The following is a 22,431-nucleotide window of genomic DNA, read 5'->3' on the forward strand; positions in this document are numbered from 1 at the left end:
GGCACAGTGAAATTCACGGACAGGTACAGCAAGACCTAATTTGGCAATGTTTATCATGATGCCAACATGAGAAAACCTTGTGGGTCAATGCTGGATTCGGTATTATTTCCTAGTCGGGCTGAGCTGATCCGTAAGCTTTCCTTAAAACTCCAATCAAAAGAATAAACTCTTGAGAGGGGGATTAGCTCAAGTGGTAGAGCGCTCGCTTTGCATGCGAGAGGTAGTGGGATCGATGCCCACATTCTCCAAAGCTCTTACTGACTCCTTGCTTGCTTACGATAAGCATGAAGCAGCCAGCTTTAGTCTTAAGGGAATAATTTCATGACCTTCAAAGGTCTCTTAGAACATGGTCACTTTGGATTCCTCCAGCAAACAGTTGATATCTTTGCCACATCTCTTTTTACTTTTGGACAAAGGCTGTCCATAAGCCGAAGGAAGCAGAGGAAAGTCCATTTCAGTCAAAACTTAAGCATGTCGTGAAGTGGTACACCTATGCTTTTGGACAACGCGTACATGCAAGTTGACACCTACACATTTCCTTCTCCAAATGCTTTATCAGCAGATGAATTGAACATCTAGAGTCTCGAGTTCTGACAATCCCACTGTGAAATCTCACAACAAAACATCAAACAGTTTATGTCTGTTTATAATTTTTTCAACAGAATGCACAGGTCATTCAAAAGCTGAGGCTTTCCACCTAGCTAGGTCGAGTTCATGCCGAAACCCGGGATCGAACCAGGGACCTTTAGATCTTCAGTCTAACGCTTTCCCAACTGAGCTATTTCGGCAAGCTGCAGATAAACCACGTCGAGATGCAATCGAAACTTTATCAACGACTGTTACCTTTCCTTAGGTTCTTGCAACATGCTTTCACAGCGTAACGGTTTCGGCACAGTGAAATTCACGGACAGGTACGGCAAGACCTAATTTGGCAATGTTTATCATGATGCCAACATGAGAAAACCTTGTGGGTCAATGCTGGATTCGGTATTATTTCCTAGTCGGGCTGAGCTGATCCGTAAGCTTTCCTTAAAACTCCAATCAAAAGAATAAACTCTTGAGAGGGGGATTAGCTCAAGTGGTAGAGCGCTCGCTTTGCATGCGAGAGGTAGTGGGATCGATGCCCACATTCTCCAAAGCTCTCTTACTGACTCCTTGCTTGCTTACGATAAGCATGAAGCAGCCAGCTTTAGTCTTAAGGGAATAATTTCATGACCTTCAAAGGTCTCTTAGAACATGGTCACTTTGGATTCCTCCAGCAAACAGTTGACATCTTTGCCACATCTCTTTTTACTTTTGGACAAAGGCTGTCCATAAGCCGAAGGAAGCAGAGGAAAGTCCAATTCAGTCAAAACTTAAGCATGTCGTGAAGTGGTACACCTATGCTTTTGGACAACGCGTACATGCAAGTTGACACCTACACATTTCCTTCTCCAAATGCTTTATCAGCAGATGAATTGAACATCTAGAGTCTCGAGTTCTGACAATCCCACTGTGAAATCTCACAACAAAACATCAAACAGTTTATGTCTGTTTATAATTTTTCAACTGAATGCACAGGTCATTCAAAAGCTGAGGCTTTCCGCCTAGCTAGGTCGAGTTCATGCCGAAACCCAGGATCGAACCAGGGACCTTTAGATCTTCAGTCTAACGCTCTCCCAACTGAGCTATTCCGGCAAACTGCAGGTAAACCACGTCGAGATGCAAACGAAACTTTATCAACGACTGTTACCTTTCCTTAGGTTCTTGCAACATGCTTTCACAGCGTAACGGTTTCGGCACAGTGAAATTCACGGACAGGTACGGCAAGACCTAATTTGGCAATGTTTATCATGATGCCAACATGAGAAAACCTTGTGGGTCAATGCTGGATTCGGTATTATTTCCTAGTCGGGCTGAGCTGATCCGTAAGCTTTCCTTAAAACTCCAATCAAAAGAATAAACTCTTGAGAGGGGGATTAGCTCAAGTGGTAGAGCGCTCGCTTTGCATGCGAGAGGTAGTGGGATCGATGCCCACATTCTCCAAAGCTCTCTTACTTACTCCTTGCTTGCTTACGATAAGCATGAAGCAGCCAGCTTTAGTCTTAAGGGAATAATTTCATGACCTTCAAAGGTCTCTTAGAACATGGTCACTTTGGATTCCTCCAGCAAACAGTTGACATCTTTGCCACATCTCTTTTTACTTTTGGACAAAGGCTGTCCATAAGCCGAAGGAAGCAGAGGAAAGTCCAATTCAGTCAAAACTTAAGCATGTCGTGAAGTGGTACACCTATGCTTTTGGACAACGCATACATGCAAGTTGACACCTACACATTTCCTTCTCCAAATGCTTTATCAGCAGATGAATTGAACATCTAGAGTCTCGAGTTCTGACAATCCCACTGTGAAATCTCACAACGAAACATCAAACAGTTTATGTCTGTTTATAATTTTTCAACAGAATGCACAGGTCATTCAAAAGCTGAGGCTTTCCACCTAGCTAGGTCGAATTCATGCCGAAACCCAGGATCGAACCAGGGACCTTTAGATCTTCAGTCTAACGCTCTCCCAACTGAGCTATTCCGGCAAACTGCAGGTAAACCACGTCGAGATGCAAACGAAACTTTATCAACGACTGTTACCTTTCCTTAGGTTCTTGCAACATGCTTTCACAGCGTAACGGTTTCGGCACAGTGAAATTCACGGACAGGTACGGCAAGACCTAATTTGGCAATGTTTATCATGATGCCAACATGAGAAAACCTTGTGGGTCAATGCTGGATTCGGTATTATTTCCTAGTCGGGCTGAGCTGATCCGTAAGCTTTCCTTAAAACTCCAATCAAAAGAATAAACTCTTGAGAGGGGGATTAGCTCAAGTGGTAGAGCGCTCGCTTTGCATGCGAGAGGTAGTGGGATCGATGCCCACATTCTCCAAAGCTCTCTTACTTACTCCTTGCTTGCTTACGATAAGCATGAAGCAGCCAGCTTTAGTCTTAAGGGAATAATTTCATGACCTTCAAAGGTCTCTTAGAACATGGTCACTTTGGATTCCTCCAGCAAACAGTTGACATCTTTGCCACATCTCTTTTTACTTTTGGACAAAGGCTGTCCATAAGCCGAAGGAAGCAGAGGAAAGTCCAATTCAGTCAAAACTTAAGCATGTCGTGAAGTGGTACACCTATGCTTTTGGACAACGCATACATGCAAGTTGACACCTACACATTTCCTTCTCCAAATGCTTTATCAGCAGATGAATTGAACATCTAGAGTCTCGAGTTCTGACAATCCCACTGTGAAATCTCACAACGAAACATCAAACAGTTTATGTCTGTTTATAATTTTTCAACAGAATGCACAGGTCATTCAAAAGCTGAGGCTTTCCACCTAGCTAGGTCGAATTCATGCCGAAACCCAGGATCGAACCAGGGACCTTTAGATCTTCAGTCTAACGCTCTCCCAACTGAGCTATTTCGGCAAGCTGCAGATAAACCACGTCGAGATGCAAACGAAACTTTATCAACGACTGTTACCTTTCCTTAGGTTCTTGCAACATGCTTTCACAGCGTAACGGTTTCGGCACAGTGAAATTCACGGACAGGTATGGCAAGACCTAATTTGGCAATGTTTATCATGATGCCAACATGAGAAAACCTTGTGGGTCAATGCTGGATTCGGTATTATTTCCTAGTCGGGCTGAGCTGATCCGTAAGCTTTCCTTAAAACTCCAATCAAAAGGATAAACTCTTGAGAGGGGGATTAGCTCAAGTGGTAGAGCGCTAGCTTTGCATGCGAGAGGTAGTGGGATCGATGCCCACATTCTCCAAAGCTCTCTTACTGACTCCTTGCTTGCTTACGATAAGCATGAAGCAGCCAGCTCTAGTCTTAAGGGAATAATTTCATGACCTTCAAAGGTCTCTTAGAACATGGTCACTTTGGATTCCTCCAGCAAACAGTTGACATCTTTGCCACATCTCTTTTTACTTTTGGACAAAGGCTGTCCATAAGCCGAAGGAAGCAGAGGAAAGTCCAATTCAGTCAAAACTTAAGCATGTCGTGAAGTGGTACACCTATGCTTTTGGACAACGCGTACATGCAAGTTGACACCTACACATTTCCTTCTCCAAATGCTTTATCAGCAGATGAATTGAACATCTAGAGTCTCGAGTTCTGACAATCCCACTGTGAAATCTCACAACAAAACATCAAACAGTTTATGTCTGTTTATAATTTTTCAACAGAATGCACAGGTCATTCAAAAGCTGAGGCTTTCCGCCTAGCTAGGTCGAGTTCATGCCGAAACCCGGGATCGAACCAGGGACCTTTAGATCTTCAGTCTAACGCTCTCCCAACTCCGCCAAAGCTGGGGAACAATCGTCTGTATGAGGGGGGGAAGAAGGGGAAGAAAAAGGAAAAAAAAATTGAGAAAAGATCGGGAGGTCGCAGGTTCGAATCCAGCCTGGATATAAATATTTGTAACTGAGAATCTTGCCGTGGATATTTTGTGTGATAATATTCTAAGAAATATATTGCAAAATTTTATTTTATGGCTGTCAGCAGTGCCTACAATTACGGGGCACCCGTGTCACAATTTATATATTGTAATATATATGTGCATTTCATACACATACATATGAGTTGTTTCATCATATTAGGCTTATTGCTTGATTTAATAAATTCACACTCTGTATTTGTATTCACACTTTATATATTTATTCACACTTTATATACTTTATACACTTTATGTATATATATATATATATATATATATAATAAACATGAATAAAATTAACAAAATGATATTCTAATACAATTAACAAAATTATACTACAATTTACATAAAAATAAAATATTAAATCTACACTAATACATATATACACATATTAATGCCACAGCAGCTGAACTATAAAAAATTCCAATAAACTACAGCAAAACATTTACAACATTTTAAACCATTAAAGATAATAATAATTATATTTTAGTATTATAAAAATACAATAGTAATGTATGAAAATAAAGTATACACATTAATCACAGTTTTCTCATCTTTTCCAGCCACTGTTCCTTGGTATTAGTCTCTGTCATAGGACAGAAGATCTTCCCCTTGTACTGGCTATGGCCAGTTGCTGTTTTGCGTGACTGTCCACACTTCCTACAGGTATTATATGGGACTGTCTGCTTGTAATGTCGCTCAGTGGGGGTAGCAGGCTGAGGGACAGAACTGGGCAACAACACCTGAGGCATGACAGACATAGCTGGTCCTGCGGGTAACATCATCAGTACAGGTGAAGGTCATCTGTATCATTCTCAAAGAGGCCTGTGAACCAGACTCCATGGAAGCAACAGGAGGCTGAATGGAAGTGTCCTGATGTCGTTGAGTAGGGGCTAATGGTGGTGTGGCACTGGGCAGAATTTTTCTAAACTTAGTTTTTGCCTGACCTGCTGTGTTTGGTGGCACCTCTACCAGCTGAAGGATGGCCTGCTCCAACACTGTCCCATTGTTTAAAACAAGCTGCCTAATGTTCCTGTAGTCCTCCAACATCAGTGCCCACCTTGACAGACTTACTTGACCTGAGTTGTGGGGCTTCTGTGGATGTTGGCCAGTCTTACAAAGATGGTTTTAATGAGCCGACAGCAGTCAGGCCACTGAGCAGGGGAGCCACTTGATCCCAGAACACACCTTTTTGTGCTCTCAACACCAGGGGTGAAAACTGCCTTCTTTTTGGGGGATCTAAAGCGGGCAGTCAGCAGCCTATCCTGATGCCGAGCTGCATACACCAGTCTGTTTTTATCAAACTGGTTTAGGTTTTGCCACAAACTAACAATCGTGGTGGTCTGCTGGTTTGTCAGGGTGAGGCGTGTTTGAGTGCGAAGCTCAACCAGATACTCTGATAATTCATCCACCCTTTCCATTCCAGGAATGTTATGGACATCCACAGCCTAGAAATAAAAAAAATAATAATATGAAATGTTATAATGTCTGTATAAATGTGCATTTTCTATATACAATAAAGTTTTAATTACAATAAAGCATGAGAAAATAAAACATTTGTGTGTAGCATTCTTATTTGTGTGCTGTTTATTGGAGAATTTAACAATGAGCATGTTTAACAATGAAAGTAAGGTACTATCACTTACCATTTGTTGAGCTGAAGGCTCTGATGGAGACTGAATAGGCACTGGTGGAGGCTGGGCCGAGGTCACTGGTGGAGGCTGGGCCGAGGTCACTGGTGGAGGCTGGGCCGAGGTCACTGGTGGAGGCTGGGCCGAGGTCACTGGTGGAGGCTGGGCCGAGGTCACTGGTGAAGGCTGGACCGAGGTCACTGGTGGAGGCTGGGCCGAGGTCACTGGTGAAGGCTGGACCGAGTCATGGAACGTGCCTGAAAATGTAGCAGAAATACTTTTTAAATATAGGGAGCAAATAAATATAGTTACTAAAACTCATCATAAACAGTCAACCCTAGTAATACATTATTCTGTATTTGCAGATTGCAGGTTTAATTAAAGTTACCTTATGAAATCCACAAACACATATACTTTATAATTAAAACAAACATAAATTAACAAATAAGTCAATCCATGGCAACTAAGAATGCATGTGAGCAGTTGGTACCAACTCACTAGTTACTAATGTGTTTTTAACCCTTTTAATAGTCCAAGGATTCGTATTACTCACTTAACCATATACTTTATAATGTTCGTTTCTACGTAGATACTTAGTAATAACAAAACAATAACATGTTAAGCAGGGGCACGTATTTTCTAAGGCGTTTAAAAACCGATAAATAACGCGTTTATATACCGGTAAATTACCTCACGATTTCTGCAATTGTCCGTTGAAAATCGAAAAAGAGGATAGATGGCTAACACAGAAAAACATTAATTAAATTATTCTTCAAGATTAGAATTAATTTAGGCTAGTTAGAAGTTATATGATAGTTTGCTAACGAGCTACGTTCATGACAGTCACCGCAGGAGACTACTACAGAGTATTTTTTAGCTGACTACCTTTCTGATGATCGCAAAATATATCTACAGTATTAATTTATTGGTTCCTTACACAAACAAATAAGGCATACCTGTGTCTTGTTGAGAAATCCCAAATCCGAGACGGTGTTTCTTCTACGCGGTGTAAGTTTATAAACTATGACGTGACCGGGGCAAGTTCACCTTCGTCGTGTCATTGGCCGAGGAAAAATGGAATGATGGTCAGGCATTGGCCAGAGGAAAAATGGAATGGTGGCCAGGCATTGGCCGAGGAAAAATGGAATGGTGGCCAGGGATAGGCCGAGGAAAACGAAGAAAATGGAATGGTTCGCGCGCCATTGGCCGAGCAAAAATGGAATGGGGCTCAGGCATTGGATGTTTTTTACAGACGGGTGGCTTGCAGGTACCGCCATTTCGGCAAGCTGCAGATAAACCACGTCGAGATGCAAACGAAACTTTATCAACGACTGTTACCTTTCCTTAGGTTCTTGCAACATGCTTTCACAGCGTAACGGTTTCGGCACAGTGAAATTCACGGACAGGTACAGCAAGACCTAATTTGGCAATGTTTATCATGATGCCAACATGAGAAAACCTTGTGGGTCAATGCTGGATTCGGTATTATTTCCTAGTCGGGCTGAGCTGATCCGTAAGCTTTCCTTAAAACTCCAATCAAAAGAATAAACTCTTGAGAGGGGGATTAGCTCAAGTGGTAGAGCGCTCGCTTTGCATGCGAGAGGTAGTGGGATCGATGCCCACATTCTCCAAAGCTCTCTTACTGACTCCTTGCTTGCTTACGATAAGCATGAAGCAGCCAGCTTTAGTCTTAAAGGAATAATTTCATGACCTTCAAAGGTCTCTTAGAACATGGTCACTTTGGATTCCTCCAGCAAACAGTTGACATCTTTGCCACATCTCTTTTTACTTTTGGACAAAGGCTGTCCATAAGCCGAAGGAAGCAGAGGAAAGTCCAATTCAGTCAAAACTTAAGCATGTCGTGAAGTGGTACACCTATGCTTTTGGACAACGCGTACATGCAAGTTGACACCTACACATTTCCTTCTCCAAATGCTTTATCAGCAGATGAATTGAACATCTAGAGTCTCGAGTTCTGACAATCCCACTGTGAAATCTCACAACAAAACATCAAACAGTTTATGTCTGTTTATAATTTTTCAACTGAATGCACAGGTCATTCAAAAGCTGAGGCTTTCCACCTAGCTAGGTCGAATTCATGCCAAAACCCGGGATCGAACCAGGGACCTTTAGATCTTCAGTCTAACGCTCTCCCAACTGAGCTATTTCGGCAAGCTGCAGATAAACCACGTCGAGATTCAAACGAAACTTTATCAACGACTGTTACCTTTCCTTAGGTTCTTGCAACATGCTTTCACAGCGTAACGGTTTCGGCACAGTGAAATTCACGGACAGGTATGGCAAGACCTAATTTGGCAATGTTTATCATGATGCCAACATGAGAAAACCTTGTGGGTCAATGCTGGATTCGGTATTATTTCCTAGTCGGGCTGAGCTGATCCGTAAGCTTTCCTTAAAACTCCAATCAAAAGGATAAACTCTTGAGAGGGGGATTAGCTCAAGTGGTAGAGCGCTAGCTTTGCATGCGAGAGGTAGTGGGATCGATGCCCACATTCTCCAAAGCTCTCTTACTGACTCCTTGCTTGCTTACGATAAGCATGAAGCAGCCAGCTCTAGTCTTAAGGGAATAATTTCATGACCTTCAAAGGTCTCTTAGAACATGGTCACTTTGGATTCCTCCAGCAAACAGTTGACATCTTTGCCACATCTCTTTTTACTTTTGGACAAAGGCTGTCCATAAGCCGAAGGAAGCAGAGGAAAGTCCAATTCAGTCAAAACTTAAGCATGTCGTGAAGTGGTACACCTATGCTTTTGGACAACGCGTACATGCAAGTTGACACCTACACATTTCCTTCTCCAAATGCTTTATCAGCAGATGAATTGAACATCTAGAGTCTCGAGTTCTGACAATCCCACTGTGAAATCTCACAACAAAACATCAAACAGTTTATGTCTGTTTATAATTTTTCAACAGAATGCACAGGTCATTCAAAAGCTGAGGCTTTCCGCCTAGCTAGGTCGAGTTCATGCCGAAACCCGGGATCGAACCAGGGACCTTTAGATCTTCAGTCTAACGCTCTCCCAACTGAGCTATTTCGGCAAGCTGCAGATAAACCACGTCGAGATGCAAACGAAACTTTATCAACGACTGTTACCTTTCCTTAGGTTCTTGCAACATGCTTTCACAGCGTAACGGTTTCGGCACAGTGAAATTCACGGACAGGTACAGCAAGACCTAATTTGGCAATGTTTATCATGATGCCAACATGAGAAAACCTTGTGGGTCAATGCTGGATTCGGTATTATTTCCTAGTCGGGCTGAGCTGATCCGTAAGCTTTCCTTAAAACTCCAATCAAAAGAATAAACTCTTGAGAGGGGGATTAGCTCAAGTGGTAGAGCGCTCGCTTTGCATGCGAGAGGTAGTGGGATCGATGCCCACATTCTCCAAAGCTCTCTTACTGACTCCTTGCTTGCTTACGATAAGCATGAAGCAGCCAGCTTTAGTCTTAAGGGAATAATTTCATGACCTTCAAAGGTCTCTTAGAACATGGTCACTTTGGATTCCTCCAGCAAACAGTTGACATCTTTGCCACATCTCTTTTTACTTTTGGACAAAGGCTGTCCATAAGCCGAAGGAAGCAGAGGAAAGTCCAATTCAGTCAAAACTTAAGCATGTCGTGAAGTGGTACACCTATGCTTTTGGACAACGCGTACATGCAAGTTGACACCTACACATTTCCTTCTCCAAATGCTTTATCAGCAGATGAATTGAACATCTAGAGCAGGGGTGTCAAACTCATTTCGCATTGTGGGCCACATACGGCCTAGGGAGATGTCAAGTGGGCCGGACCATTAAAATTATACCATACTCTGCTATAAATAACCAAAATATCATGTCTTTCCTTTGCTTTGGTGTAAAGAAGCACAAGAACATTAGGAAAATATTGAAATTTAATGAACTATCCTTTTACAAAACATTACATGAAACACCTCATATTTCCTTAGGCTTAGACAAATGTGCAATTTACTTTTATCATTCACAAATATGCATTGCAACTGATCCCACTGATTGTACAAAGGCACAAAACTTTAATTGGTACTGAAAAATATAGTAATGCACTTTAAGATTAAATGAGACTTTTAAAGAAAGGAATTTTTAAACCACTTACACATACGCATATAAAATCTAAATGTAATCCCTGCGTACACCTTACAAACTAAGGAGAGTGATTTTAAATGTGTAATGAAGAAAGTGTTCGCCTGTCCTGTAAATCTGTAAACTTCATACATACATTTTGGCTAATGAGGGTGTAGCGGAGAGGTAGAGACCAAGGTATTAACAACGTCGTAACAACCAGCGGATGGCGCATTGATACCGTCTGCTGTATTCAGTCTGTCTCAGTGATGCGGCTTGTCTTCTACTCTGATGGAAAGAGTGCGCCCCTTAGCGGATAATCCATGAATTGCAACGAATAAAAAATATTAATTCCATGTCTTTTATGCATTTGTTCCACTTTCAAATTATCCTGCGGGCCTGATCGAACCTCCTTGGGGGCCGGTTCCGGCCCGCGGGCCGTATGTTTGACACCCCTGATCTAGAGTCTCGAGTTCTGACAATCCCACTGTGAAATCTCACAACAAAACATCAAACAGTTTATGTCTGTTTATAATTTTTCAACAGAATGCACAGGTCATTCAAAAGCTGAGGCTTTCCACCTAGCTAGGTCGAGTTCATGCCGAAACCCGGGACCGAACCAGGGACCTTTAGATCTTCAGTCTAACGCTCTCCCAACTGAGCTATTTCGGCAAGCTGCAGATAAACCACGTCGAGATGCAAACGAAACTTTATCAACGACTGTTACCTTTCCTTAGGTTCTTGCAACATGCTTTCACAGCGTAACGGTTTCGGCACAGTGAAATTCACGGACAGGTACAGCAAGACCTAATTTGGCAATGTTTATCATGATGCCAACATGAGAAAACCTTGTGGGTCAATGCTGGATTCGGTATTATTTCCTAGTCGGGCTGAGCTGATCCGTAAGCTTTCCTTAAAACTCCAATCAAAAGAATAAACTCTTGAGAGGGGGATTAGCTCAAGTGGTAGAGCGCTCGCTTTGCATGCGAGAGGTAGTGGGATCGATGCCCACATTCTCCAAAGCTCTTACTGACTCCTTGCTTGCTTACGATAAGCATGAAGCAGCCAGCTTTAGTCTTAAGGGAATAATTTCATGACCTTCAAAGGTCTCTTAGAACATGGTCACTTTGGATTCCTCCAGCAAACAGTTGATATCTTTGCCACATCTCTTTTTACTTTTGGACAAAGGCTGTCCATAAGCCGAAGGAAGCAGAGGAAAGTCCATTTCAGTCAAAACTTAAGCATGTCGTGAAGTGGTACACCTATGCTTTTGGACAACGCGTACATGCAAGTTGACACCTACACATTTCCTTCTCCAAATGCTTTATCAGCAGATGAATTGAACATCTAGAGTCTCGAGTTCTGACAATCCCACTGTGAAATCTCACAACAAAACATCAAACAGTTTATGTCTGTTTATAATTTTTTCAACAGAATGCACAGGTCATTCAAAAGCTGAGGCTTTCCACCTAGCTAGGTCGAGTTCATGCCGAAACCCGGGATCGAACCAGGGACCTTTAGATCTTCAGTCTAACGCTTTCCCAACTGAGCTATTTCGGCAAGCTGCAGATAAACCACGTCGAGATGCAATCGAAACTTTATCAACGACTGTTACCTTTCCTTAGGTTCTTGCAACATGCTTTCACAGCGTAACGGTTTCGGCACAGTGAAATTCACGGACAGGTACGGCAAGACCTAATTTGGCAATGTTTATCATGATGCCAACATGAGAAAACCTTGTGGGTCAATGCTGGATTCGGTATTATTTCCTAGTCGGGCTGAGCTGATCCGTAAGCTTTCCTTAAAACTCCAATCAAAAGAATAAACTCTTGAGAGGGGGATTAGCTCAAGTGGTAGAGCGCTCGCTTTGCATGCGAGAGGTAGTGGGATCGATGCCCACATTCTCCAAAGCTCTCTTACTGACTCCTTGCTTGCTTACGATAAGCATGAAGCAGCCAGCTTTAGTCTTAAGGGAATAATTTCATGACCTTCAAAGGTCTCTTAGAACATGGTCACTTTGGATTCCTCCAGCAAACAGTTGACATCTTTGCCACATCTCTTTTTACTTTTGGACAAAGGCTGTCCATAAGCCGAAGGAAGCAGAGGAAAGTCCAATTCAGTCAAAACTTAAGCATGTCGTGAAGTGGTACACCTATGCTTTTGGACAACGCGTACATGCAAGTTGACACCTACACATTTCCTTCTCCAAATGCTTTATCAGCAGATGAATTGAACATCTAGAGTCTCGAGTTCTGACAATCCCACTGTGAAATCTCACAACAAAACATCAAACAGTTTATGTCTGTTTATAATTTTTCAACTGAATGCACAGGTCATTCAAAAGCTGAGGCTTTCCGCCTAGCTAGGTCGAGTTCATGCCGAAACCCAGGATCGAACCAGGGACCTTTAGATCTTCAGTCTAACGCTCTCCCAACTGAGCTATTCCGGCAAACTGCAGGTAAACCACGTCGAGATGCAAACGAAACTTTATCAACGACTGTTACCTTTCCTTAGGTTCTTGCAACATGCTTTCACAGCGTAACGGTTTCGGCACAGTGAAATTCACGGACAGGTACGGCAAGACCTAATTTGGCAATGTTTATCATGATGCCAACATGAGAAAACCTTGTGGGTCAATGCTGGATTCGGTATTATTTCCTAGTCGGGCTGAGCTGATCCGTAAGCTTTCCTTAAAACTCCAATCAAAAGAATAAACTCTTGAGAGGGGGATTAGCTCAAGTGGTAGAGCGCTCGCTTTGCATGCGAGAGGTAGTGGGATCGATGCCCACATTCTCCAAAGCTCTCTTACTTACTCCTTGCTTGCTTACGATAAGCATGAAGCAGCCAGCTTTAGTCTTAAGGGAATAATTTCATGACCTTCAAAGGTCTCTTAGAACATGGTCACTTTGGATTCCTCCAGCAAACAGTTGACATCTTTGCCACATCTCTTTTTACTTTTGGACAAAGGCTGTCCATAAGCCGAAGGAAGCAGAGGAAAGTCCAATTCAGTCAAAACTTAAGCATGTCGTGAAGTGGTACACCTATGCTTTTGGACAACGCATACATGCAAGTTGACACCTACACATTTCCTTCTCCAAATGCTTTATCAGCAGATGAATTGAACATCTAGAGTCTCGAGTTCTGACAATCCCACTGTGAAATCTCACAACGAAACATCAAACAGTTTATGTCTGTTTATAATTTTTCAACAGAATGCACAGGTCATTCAAAAGCTGAGGCTTTCCACCTAGCTAGGTCGAATTCATGCCGAAACCCAGGATCGAACCAGGGACCTTTAGATCTTCAGTCTAACGCTCTCCCAACTGAGCTATTCCGGCAAACTGCAGGTAAACCACGTCGAGATGCAAACGAAACTTTATCAACGACTGTTACCTTTCCTTAGGTTCTTGCAACATGCTTTCACAGCGTAACGGTTTCGGCACAGTGAAATTCACGGACAGGTACGGCAAGACCTAATTTGGCAATGTTTATCATGATGCCAACATGAGAAAACCTTGTGGGTCAATGCTGGATTCGGTATTATTTCCTAGTCGGGCTGAGCTGATCCGTAAGCTTTCCTTAAAACTCCAATCAAAAGAATAAACTCTTGAGAGGGGGATTAGCTCAAGTGGTAGAGCGCTCGCTTTGCATGCGAGAGGTAGTGGGATCGATGCCCACATTCTCCAAAGCTCTCTTACTTACTCCTTGCTTGCTTACGATAAGCATGAAGCAGCCAGCTTTAGTCTTAAGGGAATAATTTCATGACCTTCAAAGGTCTCTTAGAACATGGTCACTTTGGATTCCTCCAGCAAACAGTTGACATCTTTGCCACATCTCTTTTTACTTTTGGACAAAGGCTGTCCATAAGCCGAAGGAAGCAGAGGAAAGTCCAATTCAGTCAAAACTTAAGCATGTCGTGAAGTGGTACACCTATGCTTTTGGACAACGCATACATGCAAGTTGACACCTACACATTTCCTTCTCCAAATGCTTTATCAGCAGATGAATTGAACATCTAGAGTCTCGAGTTCTGACAATCCCACTGTGAAATCTCACAACGAAACATCAAACAGTTTATGTCTGTTTATAATTTTTCAACAGAATGCACAGGTCATTCAAAAGCTGAGGCTTTCCACCTAGCTAGGTCGAATTCATGCCGAAACCCAGGATCGAACCAGGGACCTTTAGATCTTCAGTCTAACGCTCTCCCAACTGAGCTATTTCGGCAAGCTGCAGATAAACCACGTCGAGATGCAAACGAAACTTTATCAACGACTGTTACCTTTCCTTAGGTTCTTGCAACATGCTTTCACAGCGTAACGGTTTCGGCACAGTGAAATTCACGGACAGGTATGGCAAGACCTAATTTGGCAATGTTTATCATGATGCCAACATGAGAAAACCTTGTGGGTCAATGCTGGATTCGGTATTATTTCCTAGTCGGGCTGAGCTGATCCGTAAGCTTTCCTTAAAACTCCAATCAAAAGGATAAACTCTTGAGAGGGGGATTAGCTCAAGTGGTAGAGCGCTAGCTTTGCATGCGAGAGGTAGTGGGATCGATGCCCACATTCTCCAAAGCTCTCTTACTGACTCCTTGCTTGCTTACGATAAGCATGAAGCAGCCAGCTCTAGTCTTAAGGGAATAATTTCATGACCTTCAAAGGTCTCTTAGAACATGGTCACTTTGGATTCCTCCAGCAAACAGTTGACATCTTTGCCACATCTCTTTTTACTTTTGGACAAAGGCTGTCCATAAGCCGAAGGAAGCAGAGGAAAGTCCAATTCAGTCAAAACTTAAGCATGTCGTGAAGTGGTACACCTATGCTTTTGGACAACGCGTACATGCAAGTTGACACCTACACATTTCCTTCTCCAAATGCTTTATCAGCAGATGAATTGAACATCTAGAGTCTCGAGTTCTGACAATCCCACTGTGAAATCTCACAACAAAACATCAAACAGTTTATGTCTGTTTATAATTTTTCAACAGAATGCACAGGTCATTCAAAAGCTGAGGCTTTCCGCCTAGCTAGGTCGAGTTCATGCCGAAACCCGGGATCGAACCAGGGACCTTTAGATCTTCAGTCTAACGCTCTCCCAACTGAGCTATTTCGGCAAGCTGCAGATAAACCACGTCGAGATGCAAACGAAACTTTATCAACGACTGTTACCTTTCCTTAGGTTCTTGCAACATGCTTTCACAGCGTAACGGTTTCGGCACAGTGAAATTCACGGACAGGTACAGCAAGACCTAATTTGGCAATGTTTATCATGATGCCAACATGAGAAAACCTTGTGGGTCAATGCTGGATTCGGTATTATTTCCTAGTCGGGCTGAGCTGATCCGTAAGCTTTCCTTAAAACTCCAATCAAAAGAATAAACTCTTGAGAGGGGGATTAGCTCAAGTGGTAGAGCGCTCGCTTTGCATGCGAGAGGTAGTGGGATCGATGCCCACATTCTCCAAAGCTCTCTTACTGACTCCTTGCTTGCTTACGATAAGCATGAAGCAGCCAGCTTTAGTCTTAAAGGAATAATTTCATGACCTTCAAAGGTCTCTTAGAACATGGTCACTTTGGATTCCTCCAGCAAACAGTTGACATCTTTGCCACATCTCTTTTTACTTTTGGACAAAGGCTGTCCATAAGCCGAAGGAAGCAGAGGAAAGTCCAATTCAGTCAAAACTTAAGCATGTCGTGAAGTGGTACACCTATGCTTTTGGACAACGCGTACATGCAAGTTGACACCTACACATTTCCTTCTCCAAATGCTTTATCAGCAGATGAATTGAACATCTAGAGTCTCGAGTTCTGACAATCCCACTGTGAAATCTCACAACAAAACATCAAACAGTTTATGTCTGTTTATAATTTTTCAACTGAATGCACAGGTCATTCAAAAGCTGAGGCTTTCCACCTAGCTAGGTCGAATTCATGCCAAAACCCGGGATCGAACCAGGGACCTTTAGATCTTCAGTCTAACGCTCTCCCAACTGAGCTATTTCGGCAAGCTGCAGATAAACCACGTCGAGATTCAAACGAAACTTTATCAACGACTGTTACCTTTCCTTAGGTTCTTGCAACATGCTTTCACAGCGTAACGGTTTCGGCACAGTGAAATTCACGGACAGGTATGGCAAGACCTAATTTGGCAATGTTTATCATGATGCCAACATGAGAAAACCTTGTGGGTCAATGCTGGATTCGGTATTATTTCCTAGTCGGGCTGAGCTGATCCGTAAGCTTTCCTTAAAACTCCAATCAAAAGGATAAACTCTTGAGAGGGGGATTAGCTCAAGTGGTAGAGCGCTAGCTTTGCATGCGAGAGGTAGTGGGATCGATGCCCACATTCTCCAAAGCTCTCTTACTGACTCCTTGCTTGCTTACGATAAGCATGAAGCAGCCAGCTCTAGTCTTAAGGGAATAATTTCATGACCTTCAAAGGTCTCTTAGAACATGGTCACTTTGGATTCCTCCAGCAAACAGTTGACATCTTTGCCACATCTCTTTTTACTTTTGGACAAAGGCTGTCCATAAGCCGAAGGAAGCAGAGGAAAGTCCAATTCAGTCAAAACTTAAGCATGTCGTGAAGTGGTACACCTATGCTTTTGGACAACGCGTACATGCAAGTTGACACCTACACATTTCCTTCTCCAAATGCTTTATCAGCAGATGAATTGAACATCTAGAGTCTCGAGTTCTGACAATCCCACTGTGAAATCTCACAACAAAACATCAAACAGTTTATGTCTGTTTATAATTTTTCAACAGAATGCACAGGTCATTCAAAAGCTGAGGCTTTCCGCCTAGCTAGGTCGAGTTCATGCCGAAACCCGGGATCGAACCAGGGACCTTTAGATCTTCAGTCTAACGCTCTCCCAACTGAGCTATTTCGGCAAGCTGCAGATAAACCACGTCGAGATGCAAACGAAACTTTATCAACGACTGTTACCTTTCCTTAGGTTCTTGCAACATGCTTTCACAGCGTAACGGTTTCGGCACAGTGAAATTCACGGACAGGTACAGCAAGACCTAATTTGGCAATGTTTATCATGATGCCAACATGAGAAAACCTTGTGGGTCAATGCTGGATTCGGTATTATTTCCTAGTCGGGCTGAGCTGATCCGTAAGCTTTCCTTAAAACTCCAATCAAAAGAATAAACTCTTGAGAGGGGGATTAGCTCAAGTGGTAGAGCGCTCGCTTTGCATGCGAGAGGTAGTGGGATCGATGCCCACATTCTCCAAAGCTCTCTTACTGACTCCTTGCTCGCTTACGATAAGCATGAAGCAGCCAGCTTTAGTCTTAAGGGAATAATTTCATGACCTTCAAAGGTCTCTTAGAACATGGTCACTTTGGATTCCTCCAGCAAACAGTTGACATCTTTGCCACATCTCTTTTTACTTTTGGACAAAGGCTGTCCATAAGCCGAAGGAAGCAGAGGAAAGTCCAATTCAGTCAAAACTTAAGCATGTCGTGAAGTGGTACACCTATGCTTTTGGACAACGCGTACATGCAAGTTGACACCTACACATTTCCTTCTCCAAATGCTTTATCAGCAGATGAATTGAACATCTAGAGTCTCGAGTTCTGACAATCCCACTGTGAAATCTCACAACAAAACATCAAACAGTTTATGTCTGTTTATAATTTTTCAACTGAATGCACAGGTCATTCAAAAGCTGAGGCTTTCCACCTAGCTAGGTCGAATTCATGCCGAAACCCGGGATCGAACCAGGGACCTTTAGATCTTCAGTCTAACGCTCTCCCAACTGAGCTATTTCGGCAAGCTGCAGATAAACCACGTCGAGATGCAAACGAAACTTTATCAACGACTGTTACCTTTCCTTAGGTTCTTGCAACATGCTTTCACAGCGTAACGGTTTCGGCACAGTGAAATTCACGGACAGGTATGGCAAGACCTAATTTGGCAATGTTTATCATGATGCCAACATGAGAAAACCTTGTGGGTCAATGCTGGATTCGGTATTATTTCCTAGTCGGGCTGAGCTGATCCGTAAGCTTTCCTTAAAACTCCAATCAAAAGGATAAACTCTTGAGAGGGGGATTAGCTCAAGTGGTAGAGCGCTAGCTTTGCATGCGAGAGGTAGTGGGATCGATGCCCACATTCTCCAAAGCTCTCTTACTGACTCCTTGCTTGCTTACGATAAGCATGAAGCAGCCATCTCTAGTCTTAAGGGAATAATTTCATGACCTTCAAAGGTCTCTTAGAACATGGTCACTTTGGATTCCTCCAGCAAACAGTTGACATCTTTGCCACATCTCTTTTTACTTTTGGACAAAGGCTGTCCATAAGCCGAAGGAAGCAGAGGAAAGTCCAATTCAGTCAAAACTTAAGCATGTCGTGAAGTGGTACACCTATGCTTTTGGACAACGCGTACATGCAAGTTGACACCTACACATTTCCTTCTCCAAATGCTTTATCAGCAGATGAATTGAACATCTAGAGTCTCGAGTTCTGACAATCCCACTGTGAAATCTCACAACAAAACATCAAACAGTTTATGTCTGTTTATAATTTTTCAACAGAATGCACAGGTCATTCAAAAGCTGAGGCTTTCCGCCTAGCTAGGTCGAGTTCATGCCGAAACCCGGGATCGAACCAGGGACCTTTAGATCTTCAGTCTAACGCTCTCCCAACTGAGCTATTTCGGCAAGCTGCAGATAAACCACGTCGAGATGCAAACGAAACTTTATCAACGACTGTTACCTTTCCTTAGGTTCTTGCAACATGCTTTCACAGCGTAACGGTTTCGGCACAGTGAAATTCACGGACAGGTACAGCAAGACCTAATTTGGCAATGTTTATCATGATGCCAACATGAGAAAACCTTGTGGGTCAATGCTGGATTCGGTATTATTTCCTAGTCGGGCTGAGCTGATCCGTAAGCTTTCCTTAAAACTCCAATCAAAAGAATAAACTCTTGAGAGGGGGATTAGCTCAAGTGGTAGAGCGCTCGCTTTGCATGCGAGAGGTAGTGGGATCGATGCCCACATTCTCCAAAGCTCTCTTACTGACTCCTTGCTTGCTTACGATAAGCATGAAGCAGCCAGCTTTAGTCTTAAGGGAATAATTTCATGACCTTCAAAGGTCTCTTAGAACATGGTCACTTTGGATTCCTCCAGCAAACAGTTGACATCTTTGCCACATCTCTTTTTACTTTTGGACAAAGGCTGTCCATAAGCCGAAGGAAGCAGAGGAAAGTCCAATTCAGTCAAAACTTAAGCATGTCGTGAAGTGGTACACCTATGCTTTTGGACAACGCGTACATGCAAGTTGACACCTACACATTTCCTTCTCCAAATGCTTTATCAGCAGATGAATTGAACATCTAGAGTCTCGAGTTCTGACAATCCCACTGTGAAATCTCACAACAAAACATCAAACAGTTTATGTCTGTTTATAATTTTTCAACTGAATGCACAGGTCATTCAAAAGCTGAGGCTTTCCACCTAGCTAGGTCGAATTCATGCCGAAACCCGGGATCGAACCAGGGACCTTTAGATCTTCAGTCTAACGCTCTCCCAACTGAGCTATTTCGGCAAGCTGCAGATAAACCACGTCGAGATGCAAACGAAACTTTATCAACGACTGTTACCTTTCCTTAGGTTCTTGCAACATGCTTTCACAGCGTAACGGTTTCGGCACAGTGAAATTCACGGACAGGTATGGCAAGACCTAATTTGGCAATGTTTATCATGATGCCAACATGAGAAAACCTTGTGGGTCAATGCTGGATTCGGTATTATTTCCTAGTCGGGCTGAGCTGATCCGTAAGCTTTCCTTAAAACTCCAATCAAAAGGATAAACTCTTGAGAGGGGGATTAGCTCAAGTGGTAGAGCGCTAGCTTTGCATGCGAGAGGTAGTGGGATCGATGCCCACATTCTCCAAAGCTCTCTTACTGACTCCTTGCTTGCTTACGATAAGCATGAAGCAGCCAGCTCTAGTCTTAAGGGAATAATTTCATGACCTTCAAAGGTCTCTTAGAACATGGTCACTTTGGATTCCTCCAGCAAACAGTTGACATCTTTGCCACATCTCTTTTTACTTTTGGACAAAGGCTGTCCATAAGCCGAAGGAAGCAGAGGAAAGTCCAATTCAGTCAAAACTTAAGCATGTCGTGAAGTGGTACACCTATGCTTTTGGACAACGCGTACATGCAAGTTGACACCTACACATTTCCTTCTCCAAATGCTTTATCAGCAGATGAATTGAACATCTAGAGTCTCGAGTTCTGACAATCCCACTGTGAAATCTCACAACAAAACATCAAACAGTTTATGTCTGTTTATAATTTTTCAACTGAATGCACAGGTCATTCAAAAGCTGAGGCTTTGCACCTAGCTAGGTCGAGTTCATGCCGAAACCCAGGATCGAACCAGGGAGCTTTAGATCTTCAGTCTAAAGCTCTCCCAACTGAGCTATTTCGGCAAGCTGCAGATAAACCACGTCGAGATGCAAACGAAACTTTATCAACGACTGTTACCTTTCCTTAGGTTCTTGCAACATGCTTTCACAGCGTAACGGTTTCGGCACAGTGAAATTCACGGACAGGTACGGCAAGACCTAATTTGGCAATGTTTATCATGATGCCAACATGAGAAAACCTTGTGGGTCAATGCTGGATTCGGTATTATTTCCTAGTCGGGCTGAGCTGATCCGTAAGCTTTCCTTAAAACTCCAATCAAAAGTATAAACTCTTGAGAGGGGGATTAGCTCAAGTGGTAGAGCGCTCGCTTTGCATGCGAGAGGTAGTGGGATCGATGCCCACATTCTCCAAAGCTCTCTTACTGACTCCTTGCTTGCTTACGATAAGCATGAAGCAGCCAGCTCTAATCTTAAGGGAATCATTTCATGACCTTCAAAGGTCTCTTAGAACATGGTCACTTTGGATTCCTCCAGCAAACAGTTGACATCTTTGCCACATCTCTTTTTACTTTTGGACAAAGACTGTCCATAAGCCGAAGGAAGCAGAGGAAAGTCCAATTCAGTCAAAACTTAAGCATGTCGTGAAGTGGTACACCTATGCTTTTGGACAACGCGTACATGCAAGTTGACACCTACACATTTCCTTCTCCAAATGCTTTATCAGCAGATGAATTGAACATCTAGAGTCTCGAGTTCTGACAATCCCACTGTGAAATCTCACAACAAAACATCAAACAGTTTATGTCTGTTTATAATTTTTCAACTGAATGCACAGGTCATTCAAAAGCTGAGGCTTTCCACCTAGCTAGGTCGAATTCATGCCGAAACCCGGGATCGAACCAGGGACCTTTAGATCTTCAGTCTAACGCTCTCCCAACTGAGCTATTTCGGCAAGCTGCAGATAAACCACGTTGAGATGCAAACGAAACTTTATCAACGACTGTTACCTTTCCTTAGGTTCTTGCAACATGCTTTCACAGCGTAACGGTTTCGGCACAGTGAAATTCACGGACAGGTACAGCAAGACCTAATTTGGCAATGTTTATCATGATGCCAACATGAGAAAACCTTGTGGGTCAATGCTGGATTCGGTATTATTTCCTAGTCGGGCTGAGCTGATCCGTAAGCTTTCCTTAAAACTCCAATCAAAAGGATAAACTCTTGAGAGGGGGATTAGCTCAAGTGGTAGAGCGCTCGCTTTGCATGCGAGAGGTAGTGGGATCGATGCCCACATTCTCCAAAGCTCTCTTACTGACTCCTTGCTTGCTTACGATAAGCATGAAGCAGCCAGCTTTAGTCTTAAGGGAATAATTTCATGACCTTCAAAGGTCTCTTAGAACATGGTCACTTTGGATTCCTCCAGCAAACAGTTGACATCTTTGCCACATCTCTTTTTACTTTTGGACAAAGGCTGTCCATAAGCCGAAGGAAGCAGAGGAAAGTCCAATTCAGTCAAAACTTAAGCATGTCGTGAAGTGGTACACCTATGCTTTTGGACAACGCGTACATGCAAGTTGACACCTACACATTTCCTTCTCCAAATGCTTTATCAGCAGATGAATTGAACATCTAGAGTCTCGAGTTCTGACAATCCCACTGTGAAATCTCACAACAAAACATCAAACAGTTTATGTCTGTTTATAATTTTTTCAACAGAATGCACAGGTCATTCAAAAGCTGAGGCTTTCCACCTAGCTAGGTCGAGTTCATGCCGAAACCCGGGATCGAACCAGGGACCTTTAGATCTTCAGTCTAACGCTCTCCCAACTGAGCTATTTCGGCAAGCT

At 42.9% G+C, this 22,431-nt stretch overlaps 1 long non-coding RNA gene and 30 other non-coding genes across 31 annotated transcripts; 10 read left to right on the forward strand and 21 right to left on the reverse strand.

Moving 5' to 3' along the window:
- Nucleotides 1-715: 715 nt before the first annotated feature.
- trnaf-gaa (transfer RNA phenylalanine (anticodon GAA)) lies at nucleotides 716-788 on the reverse strand. Its single transcript has one exon. It is a non-coding gene; the product is annotated as a tRNA-Phe (tRNA).
- Nucleotides 789-1,604: 816 nt separating this feature from the next.
- On the reverse strand, nucleotides 1,605-1,677 carry trnaf-gaa (transfer RNA phenylalanine (anticodon GAA)). Its single transcript has one exon. It is a non-coding gene; the product is annotated as a tRNA-Phe (tRNA).
- Nucleotides 1,678-2,493: 816 nt separating this feature from the next.
- On the reverse strand, nucleotides 2,494-2,566 carry trnaf-gaa (transfer RNA phenylalanine (anticodon GAA)). Its single transcript has one exon. It is a non-coding gene; the product is annotated as a tRNA-Phe (tRNA).
- Nucleotides 2,567-3,382: 816 nt separating this feature from the next.
- On the reverse strand, nucleotides 3,383-3,455 carry trnaf-gaa (transfer RNA phenylalanine (anticodon GAA)). Its single transcript has one exon. It is a non-coding gene; the product is annotated as a tRNA-Phe (tRNA).
- A 2,042-nt stretch (nucleotides 3,456-5,497) lies between these two features.
- Nucleotides 5,498-7,113, reverse strand: LOC143493598 (uncharacterized). The gene is made up of 3 exons (XR_013125532.1): nucleotides 7,057-7,113; nucleotides 6,116-6,357; nucleotides 5,498-5,917 (listed from the first exon to the last, which is right to left on the reverse strand). It is a non-coding gene; the product is annotated as an uncharacterized LOC143493598 (long non-coding RNA).
- Nucleotides 7,114-8,199: 1,086 nt separating this feature from the next.
- trnaf-gaa (transfer RNA phenylalanine (anticodon GAA)) lies at nucleotides 8,200-8,272 on the reverse strand. The gene has a single exon. It is a non-coding gene; the product is annotated as a tRNA-Phe (tRNA).
- An 816-nt stretch (nucleotides 8,273-9,088) lies between these two features.
- On the reverse strand, nucleotides 9,089-9,161 carry trnaf-gaa (transfer RNA phenylalanine (anticodon GAA)). Its single transcript has one exon. It is a non-coding gene; the product is annotated as a tRNA-Phe (tRNA).
- Nucleotides 9,162-9,436: 275 nt separating this feature from the next.
- On the forward strand, nucleotides 9,437-9,509 carry trnaa-ugc (transfer RNA alanine (anticodon UGC)). Its single transcript has one exon. It is a non-coding gene; the product is annotated as a tRNA-Ala (tRNA).
- A 1,287-nt stretch (nucleotides 9,510-10,796) lies between these two features.
- trnaf-gaa (transfer RNA phenylalanine (anticodon GAA)) lies at nucleotides 10,797-10,869 on the reverse strand. Its single transcript has one exon. It is a non-coding gene; the product is annotated as a tRNA-Phe (tRNA).
- A 275-nt stretch (nucleotides 10,870-11,144) lies between these two features.
- On the forward strand, nucleotides 11,145-11,217 carry trnaa-ugc (transfer RNA alanine (anticodon UGC)). Its single transcript has one exon. It is a non-coding gene; the product is annotated as a tRNA-Ala (tRNA).
- A 467-nt stretch (nucleotides 11,218-11,684) lies between these two features.
- Nucleotides 11,685-11,757, reverse strand: trnaf-gaa (transfer RNA phenylalanine (anticodon GAA)). Its single transcript has one exon. It is a non-coding gene; the product is annotated as a tRNA-Phe (tRNA).
- Nucleotides 11,758-12,032: 275 nt separating this feature from the next.
- Nucleotides 12,033-12,105, forward strand: trnaa-ugc (transfer RNA alanine (anticodon UGC)). The gene has a single exon. It is a non-coding gene; the product is annotated as a tRNA-Ala (tRNA).
- Nucleotides 12,106-12,573: 468 nt separating this feature from the next.
- Nucleotides 12,574-12,646, reverse strand: trnaf-gaa (transfer RNA phenylalanine (anticodon GAA)). Its single transcript has one exon. It is a non-coding gene; the product is annotated as a tRNA-Phe (tRNA).
- Nucleotides 12,647-12,921: 275 nt separating this feature from the next.
- Nucleotides 12,922-12,994, forward strand: trnaa-ugc (transfer RNA alanine (anticodon UGC)). Its single transcript has one exon. It is a non-coding gene; the product is annotated as a tRNA-Ala (tRNA).
- A 468-nt stretch (nucleotides 12,995-13,462) lies between these two features.
- On the reverse strand, nucleotides 13,463-13,535 carry trnaf-gaa (transfer RNA phenylalanine (anticodon GAA)). Its single transcript has one exon. It is a non-coding gene; the product is annotated as a tRNA-Phe (tRNA).
- Nucleotides 13,536-13,810: 275 nt separating this feature from the next.
- On the forward strand, nucleotides 13,811-13,883 carry trnaa-ugc (transfer RNA alanine (anticodon UGC)). Its single transcript has one exon. It is a non-coding gene; the product is annotated as a tRNA-Ala (tRNA).
- A 468-nt stretch (nucleotides 13,884-14,351) lies between these two features.
- trnaf-gaa (transfer RNA phenylalanine (anticodon GAA)) lies at nucleotides 14,352-14,424 on the reverse strand. The gene has a single exon. It is a non-coding gene; the product is annotated as a tRNA-Phe (tRNA).
- An 816-nt stretch (nucleotides 14,425-15,240) lies between these two features.
- trnaf-gaa (transfer RNA phenylalanine (anticodon GAA)) lies at nucleotides 15,241-15,313 on the reverse strand. The gene has a single exon. It is a non-coding gene; the product is annotated as a tRNA-Phe (tRNA).
- A 275-nt stretch (nucleotides 15,314-15,588) lies between these two features.
- trnaa-ugc (transfer RNA alanine (anticodon UGC)) lies at nucleotides 15,589-15,661 on the forward strand. The gene has a single exon. It is a non-coding gene; the product is annotated as a tRNA-Ala (tRNA).
- Nucleotides 15,662-16,129: 468 nt separating this feature from the next.
- On the reverse strand, nucleotides 16,130-16,202 carry trnaf-gaa (transfer RNA phenylalanine (anticodon GAA)). The gene has a single exon. It is a non-coding gene; the product is annotated as a tRNA-Phe (tRNA).
- An 816-nt stretch (nucleotides 16,203-17,018) lies between these two features.
- Nucleotides 17,019-17,091, reverse strand: trnaf-gaa (transfer RNA phenylalanine (anticodon GAA)). The gene has a single exon. It is a non-coding gene; the product is annotated as a tRNA-Phe (tRNA).
- A 275-nt stretch (nucleotides 17,092-17,366) lies between these two features.
- On the forward strand, nucleotides 17,367-17,439 carry trnaa-ugc (transfer RNA alanine (anticodon UGC)). The gene has a single exon. It is a non-coding gene; the product is annotated as a tRNA-Ala (tRNA).
- A 468-nt stretch (nucleotides 17,440-17,907) lies between these two features.
- On the reverse strand, nucleotides 17,908-17,980 carry trnaf-gaa (transfer RNA phenylalanine (anticodon GAA)). The gene has a single exon. It is a non-coding gene; the product is annotated as a tRNA-Phe (tRNA).
- Nucleotides 17,981-18,796: 816 nt separating this feature from the next.
- trnaf-gaa (transfer RNA phenylalanine (anticodon GAA)) lies at nucleotides 18,797-18,869 on the reverse strand. The gene has a single exon. It is a non-coding gene; the product is annotated as a tRNA-Phe (tRNA).
- Nucleotides 18,870-19,144: 275 nt separating this feature from the next.
- Nucleotides 19,145-19,217, forward strand: trnaa-ugc (transfer RNA alanine (anticodon UGC)). Its single transcript has one exon. It is a non-coding gene; the product is annotated as a tRNA-Ala (tRNA).
- A 468-nt stretch (nucleotides 19,218-19,685) lies between these two features.
- trnaf-gaa (transfer RNA phenylalanine (anticodon GAA)) lies at nucleotides 19,686-19,758 on the reverse strand. Its single transcript has one exon. It is a non-coding gene; the product is annotated as a tRNA-Phe (tRNA).
- An 816-nt stretch (nucleotides 19,759-20,574) lies between these two features.
- trnaf-gaa (transfer RNA phenylalanine (anticodon GAA)) lies at nucleotides 20,575-20,647 on the reverse strand. Its single transcript has one exon. It is a non-coding gene; the product is annotated as a tRNA-Phe (tRNA).
- Nucleotides 20,648-20,922: 275 nt separating this feature from the next.
- On the forward strand, nucleotides 20,923-20,995 carry trnaa-ugc (transfer RNA alanine (anticodon UGC)). The gene has a single exon. It is a non-coding gene; the product is annotated as a tRNA-Ala (tRNA).
- Nucleotides 20,996-21,463: 468 nt separating this feature from the next.
- trnaf-gaa (transfer RNA phenylalanine (anticodon GAA)) lies at nucleotides 21,464-21,536 on the reverse strand. Its single transcript has one exon. It is a non-coding gene; the product is annotated as a tRNA-Phe (tRNA).
- Nucleotides 21,537-21,811: 275 nt separating this feature from the next.
- trnaa-ugc (transfer RNA alanine (anticodon UGC)) lies at nucleotides 21,812-21,884 on the forward strand. The gene has a single exon. It is a non-coding gene; the product is annotated as a tRNA-Ala (tRNA).
- A 469-nt stretch (nucleotides 21,885-22,353) lies between these two features.
- On the reverse strand, nucleotides 22,354-22,426 carry trnaf-gaa (transfer RNA phenylalanine (anticodon GAA)). Its single transcript has one exon. It is a non-coding gene; the product is annotated as a tRNA-Phe (tRNA).
- Nucleotides 22,427-22,431: the final 5 nt, after the last annotated feature.

Source organism: Brachyhypopomus gauderio, unplaced genomic scaffold (assembly GCF_052324685.1).
Source record: "Brachyhypopomus gauderio isolate BG-103 unplaced genomic scaffold, BGAUD_0.2 sc90, whole genome shotgun sequence".
NCBI lineage: Eukaryota > Metazoa > Chordata > Actinopteri > Gymnotiformes > Hypopomidae > Brachyhypopomus > Brachyhypopomus gauderio.